Here is a 13,827-nt window from a genome sequence, read left to right on the forward strand (position 1 = left end):
AAATTATACACCAACACAAACACAATCACAAAACTTTACAAGCTTCGCTCATGGCTTCATAACATCCCAACAATATTATCATATAAACTTCATCCATTCATATTACATTTCTTATGCATATACAATTTTGTCCCTCATTTAGAAACTGACACAACGCCACGCTCTTCAAATTTCTCTTACAACTGTAATATTTATTCCAACACTTCAAGACAATTCATTTCAAACCAAATTCCATACCTCGTAACACCTCAACATAAGTAGGCTAGTTAGCATAGTCCAACATTTGACATAATCGAGAAATTTCAAACATTACCGTGCTTAAACATCCAATACCACTAAAGCCAAATACATAAATATCAAATCTGTCCAATACATATGTCCAACCAAGAATTCATTTGTGTTTCACCCATTTATCATCTAAGATCAGCATATAATCTATTAAAACATTCATTTTTTTTTTAACAAGTTTCATCTACACAAATACGTGTACTTCATAACAAGTTTCCAATTAATTTGTCACTTCCTTATAATTTATCAAAACTAACGTTAATTACAAAAATCTATCCAATACCTAACCATAATAGAAAATGTTCTCGAAATCCCATACAATAGTCATACTCAATTCATCTATTATTTCAGTTCAATATAAATTCACCACCTCCAAGAAAACAATCCACAACCATTCATACCACAACATATGCCATTTCAACCTTATCAAACAACTATTGAAATTACCAACACTTGCTCAACAAATCAGCAAAATGAACACTTATTCACAACTTCATACCTCATCCCAACACTTTACATGGCATCCGGCCATTTAACAAAATTCACTACTATCCCATCACTGTACACAACATCCAATTAGTTGGCATTGAAGCTTCCTCATCCATGTGTATTGATAGATTGTCTAAATACTTTCACTTTATGGCTTTGAAGCATCCCTTTACAGCTGCAAAGGTGGCCTCCTTATTTTTTGATAATGTGTTCAAGTTGCGTGATATGCCCCAGAACATAGTTTTTGATTGGGGTTCTACCTTTAGAAAATTCTTTTTGGAAAGAGCTATTCAAGTTATAAGGAGCAAATATTTCTTACTCTTTTGCTTTTCACCCCCAAAGTGATGGGCACATTGACGTTGTTAATAAATGCCTTGACCTTTTTTTGAGAAGCTTCACAAGAGATAAGCCAAGGCTGTTGTTCGAATGGTTAATATTAGCTGAGTCGAGGTATAATACCACTTTTCAGACTTCTACCAAATTAACACCCTATGAGGCAGTGGAGGAATTATTGAAGACCAGGGATTAGATTTTGACCACCTTAAAACAAAATCTGTTAGTAGCTCAAGAGAGAATGGAGTTTCAATATAATAAGAAGATGACTAAGAGGGAATTTTCAATTGGAGATTGGGTGTATCATAGGCTTCAGCCTTACAAACAACATTCATTAGTTGCTAGGCGTAATTTCAAGCTTTCTCCAAGGTTCTTTGGACCATTTCAGATCACACATAGGTTTGGTTAGGTTGCTTATAGACTTGATCTTCCTCAGCATGCTTCACTTCATCTTGTATTTCATGTTTCTTGCTTAAAAAAGAAAGTGGGGAAGCATGTTTCACCTCTCTCCACACTACCAGTAGTTGATATACAGAATGAGCAAACACCAAAGCCCAAATGTATTTTACAGCATAGACGTAGGAAGGTCCACAAGTTTTAGTGCAATGGAACGGAGCTAGAGTGGATGATGCCACTTGGGAATCCTACTAGCAGCTTTGTAATAAATTTGGTGCTCTGAAAGGGAGGGAAATATTACAGCCTGAGATGGGAGTTGGAGTGGATGTGAATGGTAGATGATTGGGAAGTTGATGTGTGAAAGAATGAATAGGGGAAGATGACAATTTAGTTAGTTGGGGATTTAATGACACGTTGTAGTTTTCATTAAATAGAGTGTTGTCATTTTGTATGTAAGTTAGAGGTAATAAATGGAATGGTGTCGTTTGACAGGAAATAAATACCTAATTGTAATTAGGAAGTGACATCATTTTCGGTGTGATGTGTTGAATTATTGTAATTGTATACAAAACGTTTCATTTAAATACTTATAAATACACCACGAGCTAAGAAGGAGGCCAACTTTGGAATTCATACAAGTCATTTCCCTCTCTTCTCTCTCTCACTCTCTAGTTCTTGCTCTTCTTGGAGGGTGACTACCTCGAAATAGTTATTAGTAGAAGGCTCCATTACATGGTTTCAAGTTGCGGAAAGAGGGGCTCTAGCTTAGGGCATCTTTGTGGTGGCTCACGGTTGGGCAAGGGCTATGAGGGGGAGGGGAGAAAATCATGAGAGAGAGAGTCACAGTGGAGAGAGACCTCTATTGAGAGACCAAGGTAAAGAAAACCACAGAAGTCGAGGCATATCTACTCGTCTCATGATTGGTTGGCAACAGCATAGAGGAGAAAATCTCACCGTGACGGAACTTGGGTGACTCCCGGCATGATGAGTGACAAGGGGCTAGTGTGGTTGTGGAACATGGTGGCAGATCTAGGCATGAGAGGCAGTGTGTGTGCAGGGGAGGCATGGGTCTTGACTTCTCTTGCACACAAGTGACATATGGTGCCCTCCCATTGGTCCACTTGACATATGGAAATCAAAAGTATTATTATTGCACCATAAATTTCTAAAAATTCTAACTAATTCTAAGCACATGAAAAAAATCCAAGAGTCTTGTGTTCAATTTAAGGATCACAATTTGACTTCACTCTTGAAATAGAATTCCAACTAATAAAATCCATAATATTAATGTCTTTTAATAATCCAAAGCTTATTAGGAACTCCCCCAATATCAACCTAATAACATCATCCAAAATTGTTTGCTAAACCGTAACAAGCTAAAAATAAGATTTTGGGCCTAACTAAAATTCCAAGCCAACCTCAATAAATATTAATTCATGAGCTCACCCAATATTGCTCATTAAAATTAATTTAGGTCCAATTAAATTATCCATATTATCTCTAATATTTTCGACTTGGAGTGTTACACCAACCTCCACTTGGGATTTAACGAAGACTAAAATGTTAGGACATGCAACACAAGATTACATACCCCTTTTTATGATAGATAATATGCAATGCATCTAATATGCTTCAATAGTATGCAATAATTGCATTGGAGAATTTGTTCAATTATAAATTGTACCATAGGAACTAATCCCGAAATATTTTTCATAACATTAATATATATATAGGTTCACATAACCTTAAACCAAGAAACATTGTAATGGAGTAGGAACTTTTTAGTTACAAATGTATATACAATCTCCTAACTACAGATTATGATGCTCAAGGAGCTCGGCCATTAATAGCAAAATGACATAAAAAAAAAAAAATTAGAAGATGGTTTCCAATAACTCCTCCAAGCTCAATCCTAGGCTAATCAATCTCGTTGAGGCTTGATTGTTCATCTTTATGATGACCTGACACAACTTCTATCATTTTGGAGGGAATGGTAGTTGAGACTACCACAATGAGATTTTTACAAATATGAGGAAGTTATACTATTAACATATCAACAGTTTACAAAGCATGCACAACAATAAGCATGATGTGAATGCATGAGTGACATGCTTCATCATCGAAGCTTCATACTTTCGGGATATGCTTGCTTTTATAAAACATTTTCATCATTAGAACCTCATACTTTCATGACATGCTTGCTTTCAAAAACAATTTTCATCATCAAAACCTCATACCTTCATGACATGCTTGGTTTTATAAAATATCTTTGTTCATCCTTGTTCTTATTCTTACAGAAGGTGGATGTCTCATGGTTCCCCATAAACTGTGTTATCCTGCTGGTTATCGCACCACATCATAGGCCCTTTGACCAGCTATGAATACATCATACAGAGAATGAATAGTCAGGTAGATCATAATGCATTCACCATGAGTACCCTTTAGCTTTTGGATATCTAGTCGTCTTTACCAAAAACTCTTAACTACTTGATCATAAGCATCTTATTTCGCACCTACTTACCTTAGGTGCTATGATTTCGCTCCAAAAACCTACTGGTTTCATTCGAAGTTTGTTGGTTGTTCTTCATCAACTCAGGAGATTCTACATAATTTTTTCACACTTCAGAGTGGACATGAGAGTTCCACTAGGATAATCCTCCATCCTTGCATTGGGTGTGTGACAAAAATAATTTACATGCTTGACTCATGTTTCATGACAAATATTCATGTTTCATGACATATGGCAAAATAATATGATATGAATGTTTTAGATATTAAAGAAAACTCATAATAATAACCTTGATCACTAACATGACATTTATCATTAAGCATACTAACATAAATTGGGAGTAAGTTAGAAACTTATAGACTGCTCTTAGCATAGAAAATTTTCCTCGGCCGTAATAAATGCACACAAAGGTTAGGGACCATTTAATACACCATAAAAACTCATAAAAAATTTCTAAACTTCCAAAAATAAAAATTTGCAAAAGCCCCTTCAATTTTCCCAAAAATTACAATTTGACCCCTAAACTTTCCATAATAGCATTTTGGCCACAGAACTCTCAAAACTCAATAAACTTCACATATTTTCTGTTCTAAATCCATTTCTAACTTACAAATGTTGTTTTCATATATCCAACCCAAAAGTTTATGGCAACACTGAAATCCTTGATGTACACATCTTGCTATTTGAAAATGAATCCTAAACCTAACCTTGCAACCATTTAACCAATTTATCATTTGATCATTTTCTAAAATAGAGTTCAATCGCCTATTCATTCACTTCTTTCAAGTAAGAAAAGATCAAATTTTCAAACAAAATGATAACCTATACAACGAAGGAGATCCAACATCAAACAGTGACCTCACTTAGTGATTCTTGTTCTTATTGAGTAATCAATGTTGAAATTATCAAAGTTACTGCAGTTTTAACCTTAACATCAACAAAATCACGTCTTGAAGATTCTTACTTCCAATAAACTTGGTAAACCAAAAGAAAACCATATACACAATTAAGGACAAACTGAATATATGCTTGGATACTCTTGATCATGTAGCATGCTTTTGCTTTAATTCCAAAGATTTTCTTTCTAAATCGAACCTCTATGAATACATTTATGAGCTTAATCTAAACCCCTAAACATTATATCATTAATAGAAATCCAACCCTTACGAAGATTAACTCAAAATCAACCATGCTCAACATTAATACACCAACCAATACATATACTAACTCTATATGGCATTCTAAGCTCCAATACTATGATTTTCAATAAAAAAAAATCATACAACCAAGTAGTATACGGTCTACCCCATTTACAAGTTCAAACAAAAATTGAAATCACTCTTCAAGTCATAAAAGTCTAACATTTACAAAACTTAAACTCAACTACTCATCACTTTACAAAAAGCATGCTAACCAAGACATTAAGAGGCAATATAAAAAGATACAGCTGACGTGGTAGGGCAGTTTTGTCCTCTGCTAGGGCTTCATCGTTTTTAGGAGAGAGCGAAGACTTCTCTTTGGCTGCCAGTGACTCTGTTACCGGCGGGATGGGTGAGGGCGTCCAGGATCCAGGTGGGCAGATTTCTGAGGGTGGAAATGCGAAGAATGCTGATGGTGTTAGACAGTCGTTTGTTCAGGCGTTGAAGCGGCCCTTGTAGCAACCAAAGTTTCGTTTGCCTTTGAGGAAACCTGAAAAGATTGAGGGGGAGTTTGGTTTTGTTTTCTCTGAATTGGAGATGGACAGAGCGGCTGAGGATTTAAAATATGCGTTGGTTCTAAAATTTCTTTCGACAAGGCCATCCATTGATGTTTTACGGTTGCATATTATCAAAACTTGGGGGATTTAATGAGGTACCGATGATTAGCTTTATGGATGATCATCATGTGTTGCTGCATTTGGCTAATGAGTCAGATTATGTTCATGCATGGGCTAGGGAAGGAAGAATGGTGGCTGGTTGTCAGTTTCGGTTGTTTAATTGGACAGTTGATTTTGATGTGAAGAAGGAACCGTCGATTGCTCCACAATGGATTTTCTTGCCTGGGTTACCTTTACATTTGTACAGATTGGATTGTCTTCAGAGCCTTGCTACAAGATTTGGGAGATTTCTTGGGACAGATAATGCAACCCTGTACCGTACTCGTGCTACTGGAGCTCGAATTTGTGTAGAAGTGGATCTTCAAGATGAGATGGTTGGTGGGTTTCCAATTGTTGTGGGACAAAAACACTAGATTTGGCAGGACGTAGTTTATGAGAAAAGAGGTTTCTATTGCAACAAGTGTTTTCGACAGGGACACACGAATGTGGTATGTAGAATGGGGTTGAAGATTAAACAAAAAACAGAAAAAATGAATGAAGGAAAGTTGGGGATTAAGAAGAATGACAAGAGTGTTTGGAAGGTAGTGGGCTGGAAAAAACAGTTAGAAGATGGAGAAGTGGAAGTCGTGGAGGGGGATAGAGGAGAGGGGAAAAAGGAAGATAACATTGTAGAGGTGGTAGTTGATAAAGGTAAACAAGTGGTAATTGACCACTGCCCAGATCCCGGTTTTGAGAATGGGATGATTAGTGGGGGGAGTAAAAATGGTGTACAGGTTGATTCTGTTCCGTTAATTGAAAATAGTAGAGATGAGAATGGAGTGTGTGCTGATAGTGGTGTAGTGTTGGTCATGAATGGTGAGACAGGGGATGAAGTGCATAATGAAGGGGAGACTGTTTTAGAAGGGATGGCGGATGTATTGACAGGTCTGAATGGCGAGTTTGTGAACACGGGATCAAAAATGGTAAGAGAGCGGAATGCAATGGTAGGGGACGAATTGGGTATAGTAAGAGAAGCTGTTTTTGACAAAGCTGAGGAAGTAGATACATATCAGAAAGGTATTGAAGTGTTCTCTGAAGAAGAAACGCCCAAAGAGGTGAATTGTGAAAAAGACTATTGTTCGGATCCGGGAGGAAGTCATGTGAGTGTTCTGAATATAGATGCCAAAGAAGTACCTGTGAGGAAATCTCGAAGGATGAAGGTCCAACCAAACAAGCTGAAGTTATGATTGGCAAGGTAATGGTGTGGAATGTGCGCGGACTGGGCACGTCGAAAAGTAGAGTATGGAAGTTGATTCGTAAGCATAATATCTCAATTTTGGCTATTTTAGAGCCTTTTTTATCTTTTGAGAAAATACAAAGATGGGCTTTTAGAGCTGGTTTTAATAATTTCATGTCGAATATTGACGATGGTGGTAAGATATGGGTATGTTGGAGGGATGACTTGAATATGGATTTGGTTAGTGTTACTAACCAATCGATTACTTGTCTTTTTTCAAGAGATGGAAGTATGGTTTTATCAACATTTATATATGCTAAATGTCTTATGGTGGATCGGAGGCAACTTTGGGATCATCTGTGCAGTTTTTCTTGTCCTAATATCCCGTGGATGGTGTGTGGCGATTTTAATATTATTAGAGCTGATGATGAACGTGCAGGTGGGCTCCCAAGATCAAGAAGTGCTATGAATGAATTTAACCTTTGTATTAATTCTTGTGGTTTGTTGGATTGGAAAATTGAAGGGAAGCAATTCTCTTGGTGTAATGGGCAGCAAGGTATGGCGAGGAGTTGGGCTAAGCTTGATCAAATGCTTGTCAATAATGAATTTGCGTTAAAATTCGGGACTGCCTCAGCTCATTTTTTGGAGAGAAGAACTTCTGATCATGCCCCTCTCTTGGTACAATTTGTGGAGGACTTTACTAGGTATGGTCCGATGCCTTTTCGTTTTCAAAATATATGGGTAGCTCATGACGAATTCCTTAAGATTGTGGAGAGTTCTTGGAAAGAACCGTTTCCTAGAAATGGATTATTGGTATTGGCCGGAAAATTAAAGAGATTGAAAGTGACATTAAAAAGATGGAATAAAGAGGTTTTTGGTAGAATGGAAGGGACAATTAGAGAATTAGAAGAAAGAGTGGAGGTGCTAGATGTTGAGCTTCAAAACCAATACAAGAGGAAACTTGAATGTGATTTTCTTGAAGCTAGTAATGAGCTGGATCAGTGGGTACAAAGGGAGGACACTCGATTACGACAGCAGGCTAAACAAAGATGGATGGAGGAAGGTGATCAGAACACAAAGTACTTTCATGCCGTAGTTGCACAAAGAAGGCGAAATGCTATGGTGAAGAACATGAAACTTTCTGGTGGTAGGCTTCTTGAGTCACCTGTAGAAATACATGAAGAAGCTACAAGGTATTTTGAAAGGTTTTTGTCTGAAGAAGAGAATTTGGAGTTGCCTGATTTATCTACATTAATTAGCTCTGTGGTGGGTGAAAATGAGGAAAGGTGCCTGAGGAAGCCACCATCAGATCAGGAGATTTATGAAGCATTACTTTCTATTCCAAAGGATTCAAGTCCGGGGCCAGATGGTTTCGGTTCGCAATTTTATTTGACATGCTGGGAGATAGTTCGCATGGAAGTCAGCAATGCAGTTATGGAATTTTTTCAAGGTATGGAATTACCAAGATTTTATACAGCGTCTTTTATTGTTTTGATCCCAAAGGTGAAGGATCCTACAAGTTTTGATAAATTTCGGCCGATTAGTTTGTGTAACGTGATCTATAAGTGTTTGCAAAGTTGATTGTGAATAGATTAGCAATGGTGCTGGATAGAATGATATCGCCGGAGCAGGGGGCGTTTGTAAAAGGTCGAAGTATTTTTCAAAACATTTCCCTTTCTCAGGAAATGTTAAAATTATTACATCGGAATGCACGGGGTGGAAATGTCTTTATAAAAATTGATATGTCAAAAGCGTATGATAGGGTAAATTGGAAGTTCTTAATGCATGTGTTGTCTAGCTTTGGAGTGCCGGGAGATTTTTCTGATTTGATTAAAAACTGTGTTACAACGCCGTGGTTTTCGATAATGTTGAATGAGACCTTTAAAGGTTTTTTCAAGTCAAAGAGAGGGCTTAGACAGGGGGATCCGCTTTCGCCATATTTATTTATAATTATGGAGGAGGTTCTCTCAAAGATGATAAAAGGAAAAGTGGCTGAAAAGAAGATACAGCTGTTCTCTCATCCGATAAATTCTCCGGTGGTCTCTCATCTTCTATAAGCTGATGACATAGTTTTGTTTACCAATGCTTCCGAAGGAACGATTCGATGTTTGATGGATGTGTTCAAACAGTATGAGAGATGGACGGTCAGAAAGTTAATTATGAGAAGTCAGCGATTTATTTTTCTAAGAAGATATTAAACCAGCGTATTAATGATATTCGGAGGGTGACTGGTTTTGTGCAGGGTGAGTTCCCTTGTAAATATTTTGGAGCTCCAATTGTAGATGGAAGATTGAAAGCTAGGCATTTAGACTATTTAGTAGCGAAGGTTCAAAACAAATTGGAAGGATGGAAGAGCCGACTCTTGTCACAAGGAGGTAGGCTCATCCTTTTGAGACGTGTTATCAAGTATGCCGATTCACCTGTTATCAGTAATTCAAATGCCAGCATCTGTGATTAAGAAGCTAAATAGTTTATTTTCTGGTTTTTTCTGGGGAGATAAAAATGGTAAAGTTAAAAAAAGATGGAAGGCATGGAATCATATGTGTGGTCCGGTGGAGGAGGGAGGGATTGGTGTCAGGAAGTTGGGGGAAGTGCAAAGATCTTTGTTTCATAAATTTGGGTGGCAGCTGTTGACTGAGGACAGTTTATGGGCAAATTTCTTTCGGGCTAAATATGTGAAGAATAAACAAATGTGTTTGTGGTTGGGGAGAAGATCAAGTTCCAATTTTTGGCGTAAAGTTGTGGAGGGAATTCCTTTTATCATAGGAAACTCAAAGTGGAAGGTGCATGAGGGGGACCTGTCATTTTGGTATGATAAGTTCCTAGATGAAGGCATGTTATGTGATCTTGTACAACAGGTAGAGTATCCTGATATTAGAATTAGAGAGTTGGTGATTAATGATCTATGGGACATTGGCAGGTTGCAAGAAATGGTTGGTAATCGGTTGGGGACAGATGTTATGGAGACTATTGGGAATTTGAAAAATAAGAAGGATGTGTTAATTTGGCTTCCAAATAAAAATGGTCTTTTCTCAACAAAATCAGCATGGGATATCCTTCGAGTTAAGTTAGTAAGGAATGAGTGGTATCGATGGGTGTGGAATAAAAGTCTACCAAAAAAAATGTCTCTATGTATGTGGAAGGCAATGTTTGGATGCCTTAGTGTACATGAGAAAATAAAAAAGGTTGGTGTAGCGCTAGCCTCATGCTGTAATTGCTGTAACAGGGGTCAAGTTGAAGACTTGGATCATGTGCTTGGAAGTGGGCAGTTTGCAAGGTCTGTGTGGTGCAGGGTATTGGCTGAATTAGACATTCCGTTTGTGCCTCAGCAACGGTGGAGAGAAAGGGTATATGCCTGGTTTAGTCGAGCATCAAGATAGTCTCAACTGGGGATGCTGCTGGGTTTAGTACCTGTTATTGTGACATGGAGGCTATGGAAAAGGAGATGTACAGCTCGGATGGAAGGAAAACATGAGAAGTTGGAGGTGGTTTGGAGATCTATGATGTACTGGATAAGGTATGTTGCTAAGAAAATAGAAAATGTAAAAAAATTGTCAAAGAGGGATATAGATATTTTGAAGAAATTGAATGTTAATATTGTGGAAAAACAGAGAAGAGTGCCGAGAATTGTGAAGTGGGCTGCGCCTAGTCCGGGAAAATTTAAGCTAAATATAGATGGCAGTAATTTAGGTAATCCTGGAGAAGGAGGTGGTGGTGGTATATTGAGGGATGATACTGGTATGTTGAGGTTTGCTTTTACAAAGCACTTTGGTCATTGTACTAATAATGAAGCCGAACTCAGAGGGGTGTTAGAGGGACTGTTATTATGCAAACAGCTGGGTTTCTTTAAGATTGATATGGAATGTGATTCTTTGGTGGTTGTTAATTGGTTGATTACTAAAAAGTGTACTGTTTGGTACCTTTGGGATTTTTGGGACAAAATAGTGGCTTTATTAGAAGAATTTGATTTATCTATTAGTCATTGCATCAGGGAAGCTAATAGTGTTGCTGATCTGTTAGCAAAAGAAGGTGCAACAGGGGTGAATAAGGTAGTCCGAAATGTTGGTCTGTTGGATGTGAAAATGAGAGGTCTGTACAGATTAGATAAATCAGGTATGCTTTATATACGTTTTTAGTTTGGTTTACTCTGGACAATAGGAGTTTTTTTTGGGGTTGTTTTGTTTGGTTTTTTGGATGTAATAAGTTGGTTATGTGTGTATACGTGGGGAGCAATTTCCTAATGTATTGATGTTGTAACCATGGTTTTCTCCACCATAAGTGAGATTTTTGAATAAACTTGGGACGGGGCCTCTATGTGTGGGGCTACTGGCTTTTTTTTTTTAAAAAAAAAAAAGAAAAAAAGAAAAAAAAAAAAAAAGAAAAACCAAGACATTAACTCCCCACTAATTTCACAATTCAACCTTTTAATCCCAGAGATTGCTAATTATAACTTACTAACATATTTTTCTTTCTAACACATAAAATAGAAGTAGGAAAATTAACTTACCAGAGTGTAAGCCTTTAGGTTAAAGGCTGGTTTTTCCCTCTTCACTAAACCACTTCTCTTTCTCTCAGTTTCTTGCTAGTCTTAGGATGTGTTTGGGTAACAAAATGATATCAGATATTCTGTAAATAATAGAGAAAAAGTAATAATAAAATAATAATAAATATTGAATAGTAATAAAAAAATATGTGAAAAGTAATAATAAAATAATAAATAATAGTTGAGTGTTCTTACTACCCAAATGGAGTCTTAGGGCAGGTTTTGAAGTAAGATGAGATACAAAATTCTCATCTCATCTCATCATTACAATTTTCTCAAATTTCCACACAAAATATAATAAACAATTCAACTTTTTCAAATTCCAAAATAATAATAATATTTTAAACTTTTATCTCAAATTCAAAATTCTCATCTTACTTTTATCTCAAAATTCTCATCTTAGTAGATTTGTTTTGAGTAACTAAGCAACTGAAAACGGAAAGTGTGAGAAGAGAAAAAACAGAGGAGCATAAGAGGCCGAGTATCGGTTTTGAGCACAAAAATACGAGGGTTTGAAGCAAGAAATCTCGGCAACACACTACCTCCCTCTCGGTTCACAAGCACTAGGTGTTAAGAGCTGGATTTTTGGTCGTGTGTGTAAATGGCTGAGTGTGTGTGACGTGATGGGACTAAAAGAGGGGATAGGAGTCATTTGGTGCGGGCTGGACGTGCAGGGCATGGGTTGTGCAGCAGGGGTGTGTGTCTTGGCATGGAGCATCCTTGTCTTACACACTAACTCCCTTACAAGTTGAGCTTTGTTGACATGTGTGATTAATGAAAGGTGAGGATTAGATCACTCGAGATTTGCTGCTGTCCAAAAGATTTCCAGCCATCTTTGGGGGCATACTACATGGTGAGTCAGCTGGTTGGTGATGTGTTACACCAAGTGATACGTGGTGCTCTTATATGGACTTATTTGGTATCCGAAAATCATAAAACTTTTTATTGCATCATAAAATTCTAAACTTCTAACGAATTCAACGGTGCAATTCTTTTGGTTTAATTATGATCTGAAGTGGCAAAAAAACCCAAATAGCAATACATTATCTTTGGGGATCATAATTCAACTATGCTATCGAACCGAAATCCTAACTAGTTTTAATTCATGAATTTTTTTCTCTAAGTTTTCACAGTATAACCAAAGTTCAAATTAAAATAATTATTTTAGTTGAATTTTTTTTCGGGGCTTTACATCTTGGCTCCACAAAATTCTTGTATCGTAACGGCTTTGGATAGGGATGCAATAGATTCGGTTTAGTTTGATTATTATTGTTTTTTTTTTCTTTCTTTTGTTAATTTTTTTCCAATTTATTTTTTGCATTATATAAATTAAGTTCTTTAATATAAATTATTAATATGTTAATGAGCGTATAATGAAAGTTGAGTTCTACAGATGTAATTTACTAATTTTCAAGATTGTATCATCTTTTTTTTTTTTTTTTCGATGGAATAGAACTTCTCATATAGTAGAAAATCAGCATTACAACTGTCTCTCCGTCCAAAGGACTGGAGCAATTACATCAGGGAAAGATCCCCACCACAAGCTGATGTTACTTACATGCCAAGCATGTCTTGCAAGCTTATGTGCTGCTGCATTACACGACCTCATAACATACCTAACTTCACACGTACTGAAGAGGCTCATAAGCTCTTTAGTGTCCCTGATCACGTTCCCAACCAATGCCATTGAGGGTTCTGGTTTCTGCAGCTCCTGAACTAAAGTCAGTGCATCACTCTCTATAATGAGATGTTGAATGCCCAGGTGAGCAGACAGTTGTAGTCCCCTGAAGATTGCAAGCATCTCGATACTTGTTGCATCCCTGACTTCATATTCCTTCTTACTTGCTGCCATTAGCACCTTCCCTTTACTGTCTCTCAATATGGCCCCAATGCCTGCACTATGTTGGTTCAAGAAAGTAGCCCCATCCACATTCAACTTAAAAAAACCTGGTGGGGGAAATTCCCAGCGGCAGTGGTGCCTCACAGCCTTCAACGGTTGTCCACGGGTTGCCTTATAAGCATGCTGGACAGCCAGGGCATGGGCTATGGCCTGCTCAATCTGAATGACTTTGTCTTCAAAGGTTGAAGCATTTCGTCTATACCAGCAGCTCCACGAGACTAGGAAGAACAACTCTAGCTGCTCTTTCTGTTGTAGATCACTAATAAAGCCAGCAATATCCCCATACACCCTTGGTAGGTCAGATTTGAAGATAACAGGTAAATGGTTTTCCCAAGCT

This window comes from Carya illinoinensis, chromosome 12, assembly GCF_018687715.1.
Source record: "Carya illinoinensis cultivar Pawnee chromosome 12, C.illinoinensisPawnee_v1, whole genome shotgun sequence".
Taxonomy (NCBI): domain Eukaryota; kingdom Viridiplantae; phylum Streptophyta; class Magnoliopsida; order Fagales; family Juglandaceae; genus Carya; species Carya illinoinensis.